We start from the raw sequence: 14,191 nt of genomic DNA on the forward strand, positions 1-14,191 counted from the left end.
AAATCGGCAGCGTGTTCTCGGCCCTGTGTCCCGGATTCTGCCCGGGCAGGCCCGGACTGCTGTGCCTAGCCACACAACATCCAGCGGGACAAGTAGGATGGAGGGCTTGATCTGGCACCGAGGCAGCCAGGTTGCTCCGGCTCCAGAGCAGAGGGCCCTAGGAAGGGAGCCCAGAGCTCAGCCCCCTCAACTGCCAGATGAGGATTGCCCTTCAACCTGTGTCTCCTTGGACCCACCCCTCTGCCCCTGTGCACTGGAGAGGGGGGAAGCAGGGGATGGGCCAAGAAGCTGGGGACTTGCCGCTGCTCAGCGCGGCGGGGGGCTGTGCCCAGCAATTCACTTCAGTTGCACTAGCCCCCAACTATTCTATGCGCTGGGCTGCATGCGGCCCACAGACGGGCAAGGGACAAAGCCTGCATGGGAGGCGAACGTAACACGCTGCCCTAGGTCATATCTCCCCTTAGCATCAGGCCCCAGCAGCTACAGAGCCTGTCTCTTACTGCCAGCCAAGGGAATTCCTCTGCGTGCAATTGGCAGGCGTCCTGTTTTCGACACGGGAGATTTGATCCCCACTGATGATTGCAACACCTGCCCGTGGCTCCGTCTACACTACTAATTGCCCTGGCCCAGATTTGAGCCAGCCAGAGTATAAAGAGCTGTGGCCGCAGCAACAGAGCCGCGACTGGGCCATGCAGAGTACAAACCCATGGGTGCGTACTTGGCCCCGCTCAGCCGTATCTCGGCTGCGGCTCCCTGCTATTGACACGGGCATGAGCGTGCTGAGGGCGAGCGTACGCACGTGTGCGTGAGCAGGGGAATCACACCCCGAGCTTGTAGCACGGCTGTATCCTGTGTGCAGCTACAGTTCATCGCAAATCCAGTGGAGGCCTCAGCTGGGAGGGAAGCTGCCACTCCTGGCAGAGTTATCGCATGCAGCTTGTCAAGGCCCCAGAGCGATCATGCCCAAAGCAACCGGCCACGTGTCTGCCACTCAGCGTCACCCTGCGGAGCACCTGAAAGCAGCTGGTGCACAAGGAGGCAGCTTGATTGCACAGCGGGCTTGGCCATGCCCCACCAGTATTAAATCTCTACAGCCCAATATGGTTCCAGTCCATGCTACCGGAGCAATACCTCTCCCCATTAGCCGATGCATTGCAGGTAACTGCCCCTAGTGTTCAGCATCAGGAAGCCTGTTCAGCGGAGAGCCCTTGGCTCTGGAAATCTCTGCTTCCTTGGGCCTGGGTTTGTTGCCCCGTAGGTATCGTGTCCTCTCTGTGACCAGGCTTTTGCTAGAGGCGTGGAGCGGTGGTTTGCTTATGCTCTTATTTACTGGGTGAGTCTACCTAGCACATCGTTTTCATTATGGGCTGTGTCTTGTTTGTATGCCCAGATCTTGCGGTGGGTGTGTTTTAAATGCTGAAGAATAAAGGCAGGTAGAACTCTTGTAGCTGGATTGGCTGGGGCAGATTCTGATCCCAGGGATGCCTGGGTATCCCTCTTGGGGAGGCTGGATTTCTGAGGATACTCAGTCCCAGGAGTAAGAGTCTCTCTGTGAACAACCTCAACTTGGGAGCCACAAATTCCATGCATTAATATCTTATAAGTAGAGATGGTCCAGAACCAACACTCTGGCCCTAAACATGCCTGCACATTGGCTCCTGACCCAGATTCAAATAAGCCTGTTGACTGGGGAGGTTTAAAGCTGGATCCAGATCCCATCTCTAATGATAACTAGTTATTCTGGCAGGGGAACTAATTTTATAAGGCCTCTTTTATTTAACAAGAGCCAGTGAGCAGCCTTGAGGAAATGACTGGAAGGGAATGGAATGGCCCATGTTAGTGGACAGTTGTAGCTAATCAGCATCTCTCTCCACACCCATGAGCTTCTAAACGCATCCTGGGAGAAGGGTCTTGAGGAAACAAAAGTAACAGCTAAAGGAAGATGTTGGTACCATTAGTTTCAACAGGAGCTGATGATACTCCGTACTATGAAGGGTTGGGCCTCTTGTTAATGACTTTTTTCCTACGGAGATCTGAGGTCGTAACCACAACAATGAATGGGAATGCCCTGCTTTTGTTTTTGCACAGCCCATCCAGCACTGCGCAATTATTGTCGGTAGTGTGGCTGCTGTTTAGGAAACCCTAACATTGAAACATTGTCAGCTAGGAAACCCTCCAAGGCCCTCAGGCAACCCATGTGTCTCTGCAGCCATACCACCAGGAGCTGTGATCCTATCGGTTCTGACACGTTCGGCTGGGATGGTGAACGCAGGTGCTCTAGGAAACAATGGTGGTGACTCACTACTGACTGGTTTCGTCATTCGCCTTGGACTTGCGCTGTTCAGAATGCCCTGGGGGGCAAAGCAGTGAAGAACTCTTTGCCACTGCAAGGGGTGGGTTGGCTGTGTAGCCACTGCCCACTCCAGCCTGATTCAGAGAGAGATTTTCCTGCAGGGAATCTGATGCCTTCACTGGTTTCCTCACTAGAGCTGGGCACGGAGCTGATTTTTTGGTTCAGAAAAAAACTGAAACAAAAATTCCATGAGGGTCAAAACTAAGCTGAAGCTTTCCAGAATTTTCAGTGAATTGAAAGAGTCTGGTTTGGGTCTTCTCTAGGGCGGGGATTCAAATGTGGGTCTCCCACATCCCCGATGAATGCACCAACGCCTGGGCTAAAGGGGTGCAGCCGCACACCACCAGCACCAAATACATTCAGCCTGCTCTAGCCATCACTGGTAACTTTGTCCTGAAATGACGTTCCCACGCCCAATCACAATGCAGTGTCTGCTTTTCCTCAAATTAAACAAAACAACCTCCTCCCCCAAACCCACAACAGGCTGAGCACATGTGCGCGAGATGGGGGAAACACTGTTCCCTCCACCAAATCTTTGCCATTTCATTTCAGGCACCTTTCCATGAATGCTGGAAAATGGCCATTGGGGTGTGTGGGGGGGGTGGCTAAAAATATGATCAAGTGGAAGTGGCCCCTCTATCATTTAAACAGGGTCCATTTCTGAGCAGAACCAATTCCTTCCTCCACCTCCTTGGACCGCCATGTAGGCAGCCTGGGGTCATGCACACCCAATGGCAGTGCTCAGCAGTGCACAGGGAAGCAAACGGCACACACATATTTTAGAAATCTGGATTCAGACCAGGATTCAGCAGAGACAATGGATGAGGGTCGTCCTGGAACTGCAGGACTTTCAATAGCAACTTCCGTCCTTGCTGTTTGCAGCTAGATGAGCAGAGGTCTGGTCCAGTTCTCAGTGAAGTCAATGAAAAGGCTCCCCTTTGTTTCAATGGGAGTTGGACCTGGTCCCAGATGAGCCTTAAGAAAGTGACCCAGTTCTAACGAGCATCTGTTATGCCGGGGCCTAGATACCCTCCATCACATTATGACATTGCATCCGAGGGCATGTTTCTCAGCAGCTTGCTTTGTGCGCGTGGACAGCATGGCTTTGCGTGCCCATGGGACGGTTGTGAGTGCATGTGTGTGTGGTGGCAAGGGTGTGCGTGGTGTGGTTGTGTGCGTGTGGTAGTGGCAGTATATGTGTACGCGTGCGTGCCGGGCTGTTGTCCAACACCCCACCCGCCATTTCTTTGCGGGAAGAATTTTTATTCACAGACAGACGAGGTCTCCATCCTGCCACCCCTTTAAAAAAAACAGCTCTCATGAAGAATCTTGAGTTCCTCTCCAGGAAGAAACAACTTCCCCCGCATGGGGCTGATTCATTTCTGAGTGGGGCGGCTCTCAGCCTGGAGCTTCTCAAGCGTGCGAAACCGGCTCCTCCCTTTGCACTGGAGCAGCGAGTGACGTGCATATCTGAACAGACACAGGTTGGGGGTGGGGATCCCTCACAGTTTACCTGCGTGTTTACCTTGACACTCAGAAATACCCCTCAAAGAAGCAGGAGCGGGGCCTCCCACACGCGCCCAGGATTCCTTGTTCTAACATGCAGTGGGGGTGAGCCTCTCCTTAGAAATGCAGGGTGTTTTCCCTGGCTGCAGGCCACCTCTTGCTGCACTTCGATGGCCAGTCTTCTCAGTTCAGCTCGGCTTTTTTTGTCATGCTGCAGAAATTGACCAAACTAGGGATATTTTGTGTGTGCGTGCCATGGGCGTAGTTTGGGGGGGCGGCAGGAGGGGCAAACTGCAAGCCTGGGGCAGGCACAGAATTTGCCCCCTCCCACACATGCGTGACAGGTTCTTCAGAAAGTTTTTTGTGGCAGGAATTCGCAGTGGGGGAGGGGAGGAAAGGAGCTACCTGAATGGGTGCCAAGCGTTATAAAGAGTTCTGCGGGGACTCGTGCTTAAGGCTCAGGTAAAGGGGAACGTGCAGAAAAGAGAGAAGAAGGGAGACACAATGGCAGATTCCTGAGAGCCAAGGAGTAGAATCATTGAGTAGAGACGGGCAAAGGGACCCAACCTCGAACTTAGCATCTGGCCATGCTCAGACACAAACACGACACCCAGGTCTCATCCATTGCCCCCAAATTGCAAGAAAACATTCGGGGCCCTGTTCTCCCAATGCCTCAGACAGAAACATCTGGCCCTATGAAACCTTCTATGGTACCTTTCATGCAGGGCCTCAAAGCACTTTGCAAGTACATAGAGGGATCAGTCCTTTGCCACCTCTAACATGCAGCCAGCAGTGGGGTGGGGCACCGCCATCATTCTGAGCCATCAGCCCTACACTAGGAAAGAAAGTGACGAAGAAAACTGTGTCCACTTGAAAATGCATGGGGAAACAGGTCAGCCAAACATGCCTGCCTAGGTTAAAATTGGGCCAGGAACCTGGCATGACCACCACTGGTCTTAACAAAACCAGCATGGGATCTTTGATGTCCACAACTGGTCAGGAGCTAGATTTTATCCCTGCTGTAAACCCCACAGTGCCCCGGCCTGGTCAGAAGGAAGAATTTGGCTTTATGATTTACCCAGTGTGGGCTCAATGCTTTTGGTCTCCCAGTGGTGTGGAAACCGAGATCTCGCAGACCCCTGAAACACCTTCAAAGACGTGAGTGATGCCAGCTCCCAAGGGAATCTCACTGACCATCGCTACTGATGCACCTTCCTTTCCTCGGTGGAACATGGGCTTCTCCCCCCTTTGGTTTATATGCTTGGATCTCGCCCTCGCTTTGCAGCTCACAAAAACATTTGGAGCCATGGAAGAAAAGCTCTTGGAGCCAATCAGCCTGCAAAGGGGGAACAACAGCCTCAGTGCTGGTGTGTCTGGGGAGGAGAAGGTCACTGGTGCAGGCACAGAGCAGGGGCACACACAGCAGAGCTTACTCTCCTAACCAGCTGAGCCTCAGCTCTCCTGGCTTTGGAGTGGGGCTAGCCAGTGGGGGAGAACTTCATTTCCCATGTAGAGCAGGAGAAGTGGTTTTGAGGTCTAAGGGCCTGACCCTCTGCTGGGGTAGATCATCTGTTGCCTTCAGCTGATGCAAACTGAGGTTGCTGCACTGAAGACCTGGCCCCAAGAGTTTCAATACAAGAGTCCTGATTCTGCTTTCAGTTAACAGTGGTGTGAACCAGGAGGAACTATGCTGAGGTCTGAGGCACAGTGCATTCCTGTCCTTTCAATCACAGCTTTGCACACACTCAAGCTGTAAACCATTAAACTTTAAAGTACCGGGTGGCAGGGCAGAGCGAGGAGGGAGTGAGGAGTAGCATTGAGCAAGCAGCCCAAGGAGTGGGCGAAGGAGGGGAAGAGTGCAGAGATGGAGAAAAGCTTCATTGCAGAAGAAATGCGATGAAATGAGAGAAATGGAAATATTGCAGGACTCACGTGAGGTGCAAGATGGCACCAGCAAAGGAGCTGGTGTGTGTCCATATGAGGCAGATCAGAAGTACGCCTTACCTCTGGGGCTGGTACCTCTGGGTCCTGCAGGTTGTTTTCCCATCATAGGAAAACTCAGTAATGTGGCGTCTGAATATATTCTTAGCACACCTTTTTTTATCTATAGTGTATTGCACCAGTCCTGGAACATGGTGGTCATAACCAGCATGCAGAAAGTCTGCTCTTTCAGAAACCTTTGCCCAACACCTGTGACTGGTTCCCAGGGAGCAATTCTGCCCCAAGAATTGACTCCAGTTAGAGTGATTAAAGGCAGAAAGTAAACTCCCTCACTCTTTGCAACAGCTCCCCTCAAAAGGAACATCCCATCAAATCTAACAACAATACAGCATGTTCTCCAAGACGGACCAGTGTTCAGATGCTCAGGAAAAGTGCTGGTAAACTACATGCCACAGCACCATCTGGTTCCTGGATTAGTCAAAGGAACTACAACCCGATTCAGCCCGGAACGTTTTTACATTCCCTTGTCACTAACCCAACCACACAGTAAAGAAGCCAGAGCAGCAAATGTGTATTGGCAGGAAATTGTCAATACCTTGGTGTGGGGGATCCTAACTGTACCCTTCACACTGCAACCAATTGCCTGTAAGGTGGTCTGGCAGTTTGGGCGCGCCAGGTGACTCACGGTGAGTGATCAAGAATTAACAAAGCTGCTCTGGCAAAAGAGAATGCTTGAAAGGAAAGTGGATTTCTAAAATCTGTTATCCAGAGCAAAGCTGGGGCCCAGTCCAAACGCTGCATCTCCTCTCCCCTCTAACCCCCCATGAACTGGGGGTGCTGATTGGACCTGGGCCTGTCACCGAGGTATAAAAGCCCACGTTTCTGCTTCCAGCTTGAGAGCTGTGATCCTGAGAAAGCTGTCAGAAAAAGGAAATTCGGTGCCCCTCCTCCTCCCTCTCCCCTCATCTGAAGCGATGACGGCTCTGTCCAATGCTACCGGAGAGGTAGTACCGTGCAGTGGCTACAGCATTACACCTCAACTTAGGAGACCGAGGTTTGATCCTCACTTCTGCTGCTAACCTGCAGTGCAATACTGGGCAACTCAAGTCCCAGTTAGATTGTCAGCTTTTTGGGGCAGGCGCTGTCCCTCACCCTGTGAATACACAGTGCCCGGCAGAAGCACAATCTCTGGTGAGAGCTCTACATGCTACTGTGTCAATAATGAAGTGAAGTCTGCATGGACGCTGGCGTGAAGATGTGCAAGAGGGAAGGAAAAGCTGAGTGCCATTTCCCCAGTAAAGCAATGCTCTGACCAGGGTAGTTATTTCTGACCAAACTGACTCCTGTGGACTGGGCTCCATAGCCGACTGTTGCATTCCACAGGGAAAGGCCTTTGGGCCAGTTTCTATCCAGTGTGACTCCAGAGTAACGCAGTTAGCGTCTCCAGAGCTGCTCCAGATTTACACTGGTGTAATTAAAGTTTGACTTTAAAAATGGTTTCATGCGTATTTAAATACATCGTTCCTGTAACAGACAACCACGTGTTCAGTTTAATGAACTCCTGCAAATTCAGGGGCTAGAGCCTCAGCTGGTGTAAACTGAACTCAGAGTTACACTGATTTACACCAGCTGAGGATCTGGCCCCAGATATTTATTCATTGTTCCTGTATCCGATCGTTACTTGTTTTGGACGTTCAGATCTGCGTTTGAAACAGGCAACAGAATTCTCGGAGCCAGAGGACTCTGCTTGGAGAAAGACGACACAGGTAACATCGGAAATCACAGAAGTTGCTCCCTGACCTTCTAATCCCACTTCTTGAGAAAACAAGGGGAAAATATTGCATCTTATTGAGTCTAACTGGTGGCCAGATACAGGAACAGATATAACCACTTGTCAGAGTTCGCTTTCATCTGGATGGACACACACTTTGTACTGGTGGAGAATGATATAAAACGACACAGACCAGATTCTGATCTCATTTCCACTGGTGGAAGCTGAGAGGTAACTTCGCAGATTTCCACTGAAACAGAAGTCTCTGTAAATCTCACACATCCCCTCTGGGGAAACACGTTCTCCCTACTGCCCCGACCCATCTGCTGTTTGTGAGAATGAATGAGATGGCTTGATAGAAATTACCTGTGCTCTTTTCACTGTCACAACAGAATCTGGATTGTATCCCACCAGAAACGGTGTCTTGCAATGGTCAACTTTTTACCTGGCGGGGCGGGGCGGTGTGTGTGTGTGTGTGTGTGTGTCTTGCACATACTATTTATAGTTGGAGAGCAAACTTCCCCCGGCTGTGGAGGAGTTGTTTTTGTACATTCCTTCTGACTATAGCAGAGAAACCAGGAATTTCAGTGATTTTTGAGAGAGGCAGGACAACATTTTTACACAAGAACAAGAGCTAAGTGCTGAGATGAGTTTAAACTAGGGCTGTGACCTTAGATGTGAAAGACAGATGTGTGGTGCTGGACCGAGAAATACCCAGCTGAAATAACAGGTTTTATTCCTTATTGGAGCAGTAATTACCTCCATCGCTTTCCCCCTCCAGTAATAAAACTCTCGAGTCTCATTCTGCTTTGATCCAGGCTACCTGGAGAGAGAACACGAGGAGCGGGAAAAGCCAGTCAGCAGAGCGGGTGGCAATGGTCACTGCTGTGACAGCTCAGCACTTGCAAAGACCCAGCTGCAGATTCAGAACGGAGACAGGAAAGGGAAAGAGACCAGAGCGCTTCCCTGTTCCTTACCAGCAGAGAGTTCTCAATGACTCAGTTCAGCAGCATTGCTCCTGGGAGAAAGATGGTGCCTTTGGGGAACCAGAATCTCTGGCAGTGTCACTCCAGGGGTCACCTCTACGTCTTTCAGTGCTGAGTCAAGTTGTTACTTCATCAGATCCCTGCCCTCGTCTCAGGGGTGCTGGGACAATTTGTATAGCGGGGGTGCTGAGAGTCATTGAATCAAACTGTAAACCCTGTATGTAATGGAAAGCACTTCAAGCCAAGGGGTACGACAGCACCTCCGCACCCCTCGTTCCAGCCCCTATGCGCCTTCTGGAACCGAGCAGCGAAAGGGAAAGACCTAGGATTTCATTCTTGAACACATTCCCCCACAGCCAAGCCGGCCAACAAGAGCAGGCCAGGTTCTCCACTGGGGTACCGCAGTGTAGCTACACTCATGTTCAGTGGATCTGTGCCGATTGACAGCAGCTGAGGATCTGGCCCAGCTGATTGTTCCTGTTTCCTACGTGAACTGGGGACGGGTCTAAGCTGTGAAATTTGGCCCGGAACATTCCCAAAGATGGTGGGTTCAATTTGGGTCTGGGGTTCCTGCTCAGGCCCCTCGCTAATGACAGCACCAAAAACCTCAGGCATCCCATACAGACCCTTCATAGAATCATAGAATATCAGGGTTGGAAGGGACCTCAGGAGGTCATCTCGTCCAACCCCCTGCTCAAAGCAGGACCAATCCCCAATTTTTGCCCCAGATCCCTAAATGGTCCCCTCAAGGATTGGACTCACAACCCTGGGTTTAGCAAGGGCAATGCTCAAACCACTGAGCTATCCCTCCCCCTTCCTTGAAGCGTCCCTCCTCGTTCTTCCTCACTTACCCCCTAGGCAGAGTCCCTCCACTATAGACTCCTAGGCCTCCCAATCACTGCCCCGCTTCGGGAGAACGTGGATTCCCTCACTGAGTCCCTGCCAAGGGTTCAGACACCCACTCAGGCTTCAGCTGTTTATATCCCCACTCAGCCTCTGAGGTTTGCCCATCACTAGCTTTTACTGTCCATGTCTTTGGGCATAAAGAAAGAAATCTGGTAAAAGAACATATGGAATTACCTTTATCAGGGAACTGGAACCTGTGGAGAGGAAGCACGGGCCTAAATTCACACAGTGAATTGGTGGCAGAGCCAGGAATAGAACCCAGGCATCCTGACTCCCAGCGCCCCCCCCCCCATGCTCTAACCACTCAACTCATGCTGCCTTCCCCTTGTAAATCCAGTGGGGCACTCTGCAAAAGTTTCCCGGCATTGGCAGTGCCTGGGTCACTGGTGTATGTGCACCACCCCAGCTGTTAATGTTGGTTCGTTACAGATAACCCCCATTAGCCCGTGGTGGACTGGGGTTGGGTTCTTCCCCTCCACCCCCAAAAGGTGAATGGCTGGGCATGTTTGTGTGTCTGAGGGAATGAGAGCAGGCAGATTCCCTAATTTAATCAGCTTTTTAAATGGCTCAACCAAGCCCTATCTGACTTTTTGCACCCTCTTGAAGGTAGGAACTGGTGAAACTCTGCATTTAATCCCCCAAACAGGTTAGGTCAGGGCAGTTGAGCAGAGCGTTAGCTCTTTGTACAACGTCAACAGGCCGGAACAAATCAATGTTTCTGAACAGGAGTTAAATACACTCCAGTGATGAAAGGACATTTTTAAAAAACACACATTCAGTGCAATGGTTTATACCACGTTCACGTAACTGCATGATACCACATCCATCTAACCTCCGCATGTCATCTTAAATTCATTCACAGAAAGTACAAGGAGAGTGGAGACTTCCAGGAAGGAAGGGTGGTAATAGGAACACAAGAACTGCCATAAAGAACCAGACCAGGGTCCGTCTTATCCAGTCTCCTTTCTAAGACAGTGACCAGCCCCAGCTGCTTCAGAGAAAGGTGCAAGAAACCCTCCAGTTATGGGACAACCTGCCCTCAGGGGAAGTTTCTGCTTGACCCCTCGTGCATTAGAGGCTAGTTTATGAAGTAAGAGGGTTTAGATCTGGTCCAAACCTCTTGGCTGTTTGATTCATCGTCACCGTTCTAACTCTGCATGTTCTCATAATCCATACAAATGTCCAGTCTCTTTTCTGAAGCCTGCTAAGCACTTAGGGTCCCTGCTATCTTGTGGCAATGAGTTCCAAGGGATGTTTCCTTTTTTTCTGTGTTGAATTTACTGCTTTTTAGTTTGCGGGGCTATGCAGTAACCCTCCTCCCCAGATCTCACAGGAAAGGGCCCAAGTCCCGCCACTGCTTTGGACTCACCTGGTGCTTATGAGCCAGACCCAGCTCTCATTACAGCCAGTGGAATGACTCACGGTTTGCAAGTGAACCCTCAGTTTTCATGGGGGTGCGGGGGGTGGGGGAGGCGCGGGGAGCTCATCTTACAATGCCTTACAGGGGCCTGGTCTTCAGACGTGGGGGGGCTCAGTCACTTTTAGGAAGCCATGTCCCTTTAAGGATTGGGCTCCCTCATCACTGTAGGATCTAAGCACCTCAGAGTCTTTAATGCATTCGTCCTCAGTGCACTTCTGAGGCAGGGCAGTGCTGCTGTTACAGAGGGGCAAACCCACTAGGCCATCCTTCCTCCCTAATCCCTTTGGAAAACCTGGTTCCCACTGAGCACAAATGGACTTGGCTCAGGCCCTGGGTGGGCCATCTCCTGGAAGACAGGGGGACTGTTTGCAGGTAGAAAGCTCAGGCAAGGGGTAGGGTGTGGAATCAAAATGCAGGAGATCTGGGTTCAGTTATCATGTCTGCCACAGACTCCCTACATATCCTTGGGCAAGCCACTTGATCTGCCCTGTGCATCAGTTCCCCAGCTGTAAAACAAGGATAGCACGATGCAGGGATTCTGTGAAGCTCAACTCCTTCGGCAATTGGGAGCTGCTCAGATAACATAAGAAAATCTAGGTCCCATTTAGCGCTTTTCAGCAGTAGATCTACAAGTGCTTTACAAAAGAGGTCCCTATAGTTATCCCCATTTTAGAGATGGGGAAACTGAGGCACAGAGACCTGCTCAAGGTCAACCAACAGGCCAGTGGCAGAGCCAGAAAAAGCACCCAGGTCTCCTAAGAGCCAGCCCACCGCTCTGTCCACTAAGCAGCGAGAGCCAGAGAAGTAGATAAAGGAAGGGCTCCTTGCATGAGCCAGTACTGCACATTCCCTTTGCACTTCAGCAGTCCCATCCCTCTGTCCCGGCTGCTAGGCCAGCGATTGTGATTCTAACGTCCTCCCCGAGGCTCATTATTCACCCTAAATGTCACACTCAGAGAAATTCACTCGCTCTCTTTAATGCATAAAACATGAGTGCTGGAGACAGCAGAGGGGCCTTGCACTGCCCCCGTCTTACATCCAAACAGCTCCTGGGACATGGCGAGAACATTTCTTTTAATGACATTAAAAATAAATTTAACACATCGCGGGGGCTGTGATTCCATGCGATGCCCATATTAATGCCCTGGGAATAATAAATACCAACTGGGGCCTGCATCTCCATGACTTTTGGCTCCGTCCCACCGGCTTTCTCATCCCCTCGTGAAATTTACAAATCTCTCTGCCCAAGGGAAGAGGGTGCCCATCCTGCTAACTGGACATGAAAGAACAAGGGTGCAGTGCTTGCATGCAAGAGCTGTTACTTGTTTCAGCTTGTTGCTAGGATATAATATACATAAATAACATGAGAATATATTATGAGCTTCCTCCATTCTTGAAAACCCTTTTGGTCTCCCTCCCTGGGCAACCTGAGTGAATCACTGTGAACAGAAAAAACTTTGTCCTAGTTAGCCCAGTGGAACTCCTTGTCACAAGATATCACTGAGGCCAAGAGCTTGGGAGGATTCAAAAAGGGATTGGAGCATGTCTGTGGATAACGAGATCCAGAGTTCTAACAGTGAGGGTTCAAAGATACTGAGAGTTTTAGACTGGGTCTAAACTGTCCTGCTTCAAAGCATAGGCCAACCTCTATCTACTGCAGTGGTGCCCAAGCTTGTCAGGATCATGCCCCGCCCCTCCTTACCCCATCTTCAGCCCCGCCCCGGGAGAGGGGCTGCGGCTCAGGGGGAGATGTGGACAGGAGTAAGGGGGCCGAGACTGGGGCCACAGCGGGGGCAGGTCTGGTCTGGGGCCAGGAACGGAGCCACAGCCAGGGGCCAAGGCTGGGCAAGGGCTGGGAGCTGGGGCCGTAGCTGGGTCAGAACAGGGGCGGGGCTGCAGCTGGGTGTTGCTCCCTTCCTGCCCACCGTGGGGGCTGGCCTGGGCCCACTGCATCCCCAAATGTTCCTCTATGCGCCCCTGAGGGGGCGCACCCCACAATTTGGGGATGAGTGATCTACTGAGATTTAGAGAAAAAAAATCTTTGGGGGGCAAGTTATCCCATAACTATGGACTCCAGGGATTCTTGCACTTTCCTCTGGAGCAGCTGGTGCTGACCGCTCTCAGAGGCAGGATACTGGCCTAGACTGACCTGATCTATTATTATCATTTGTATTACGATAGCGTCTAGATGCTGCAGCAGAGACCAGGGTCCCATCATGCTGGGCACTGTATATACTCAAAGTGAGAGACAGTCCCTGCCCCAAAGAGCTTCCAATCTCAATAGACCAGACAGACAAAGCATGAGAGGGGAAACAGAGGCACAGAGAGGGGAAGAGGATTGTCCATGATCACACAGCAGGTTGCCGACACAGCTCAGAAATGTAGCTTCTATTCCTGACTCCTAGGGCACGTCTTCACTGGCAACCTTAAAGTGCTGCCCTGGTGGCACCACCTCCACGAGGGGTGCAGCTCCCAGCACTGGGGCGCTGTCCACACTGGCGCTTTACAGCGCCGGAACTTGCAGCGCTCAGGGGGGTGTTGTTTCGCACTCCTGAGCGAGAAAGTGGCAGCGCTGTAAAGGGCCAGGGTAGACAAGCCCCTAGCTTACCCACTAGGCAGCACTGCCTCTCAGTTAAGGCACTTCCAATGTTCCTATTCATCTCTGGATTTCAGTGGACTGCTGAGGGGCTCCACAACTGTTCCTCCCATCCCCCTCCTTTTCTTTTACCAAATTGCTGGAGTCCCATTACCCACCGCATGGCCTTCGCTTTCCCCCCCCCCCGCCAGCTGAAACCAGAAGAGATTAAATTACAGGCACATTGTTTCCCATTAAGGATGCAGCCAAGCTTTCCCTCTTCTGAGGTGTGCCCAGCACAGATACTTTATCTGAACATAATGGTGTAGAACTTCGATCTAAACTATGCAGCAGATATGCGTTCATTCCTAGCGCTGGAATAACATTGATTACAATAGACTCAGGGGTATTAATGCAGCTGTGACAGTAAACTGGAAAAATGCCATGATCACTTTTAATTTGCAACTAAGTCCCCATGGTCTTGGAACTGGGCTGAAGGCCAAGTATCTTGTTACCAACCCTCCCTCACTGACTCAACTATAGTCATAACAACAATGAGTTCTTAGCCACATCAGCATGCTGTAATCAAGTACTAGGGCTTTTAATATTGGTTGATTTCCACCCAGGAGGGACAGAGGGACTGGAGCACTGGTTTATGAAGCTTTGCTTGGGGTAGCCAAGTTGAGCCCGGGAGATCAGCACGCTTTCGAAGGGGACATTCTTGGCAAGATTT

The 14,191-nt window shown here is 51.1% G+C and overlaps 1 protein-coding gene across 1 annotated transcript in view; it reads right to left on the reverse strand.

The window, feature by feature from the left end:
- Nucleotides 1–14,191, reverse strand: part of GJB3 (gap junction protein beta 3) — a 30,453-nt gene that overhangs the window by 12,239 nt on the left and 4,023 nt on the right. The gene's annotated exons all lie outside the window — the stretch shown is intronic.

Source organism: Chelonia mydas, chromosome 19 (genome assembly GCF_015237465.2).
Source record: "Chelonia mydas isolate rCheMyd1 chromosome 19, rCheMyd1.pri.v2, whole genome shotgun sequence".
Taxonomy (NCBI): Eukaryota; Metazoa; Chordata; order Testudines; family Cheloniidae; genus Chelonia; species Chelonia mydas.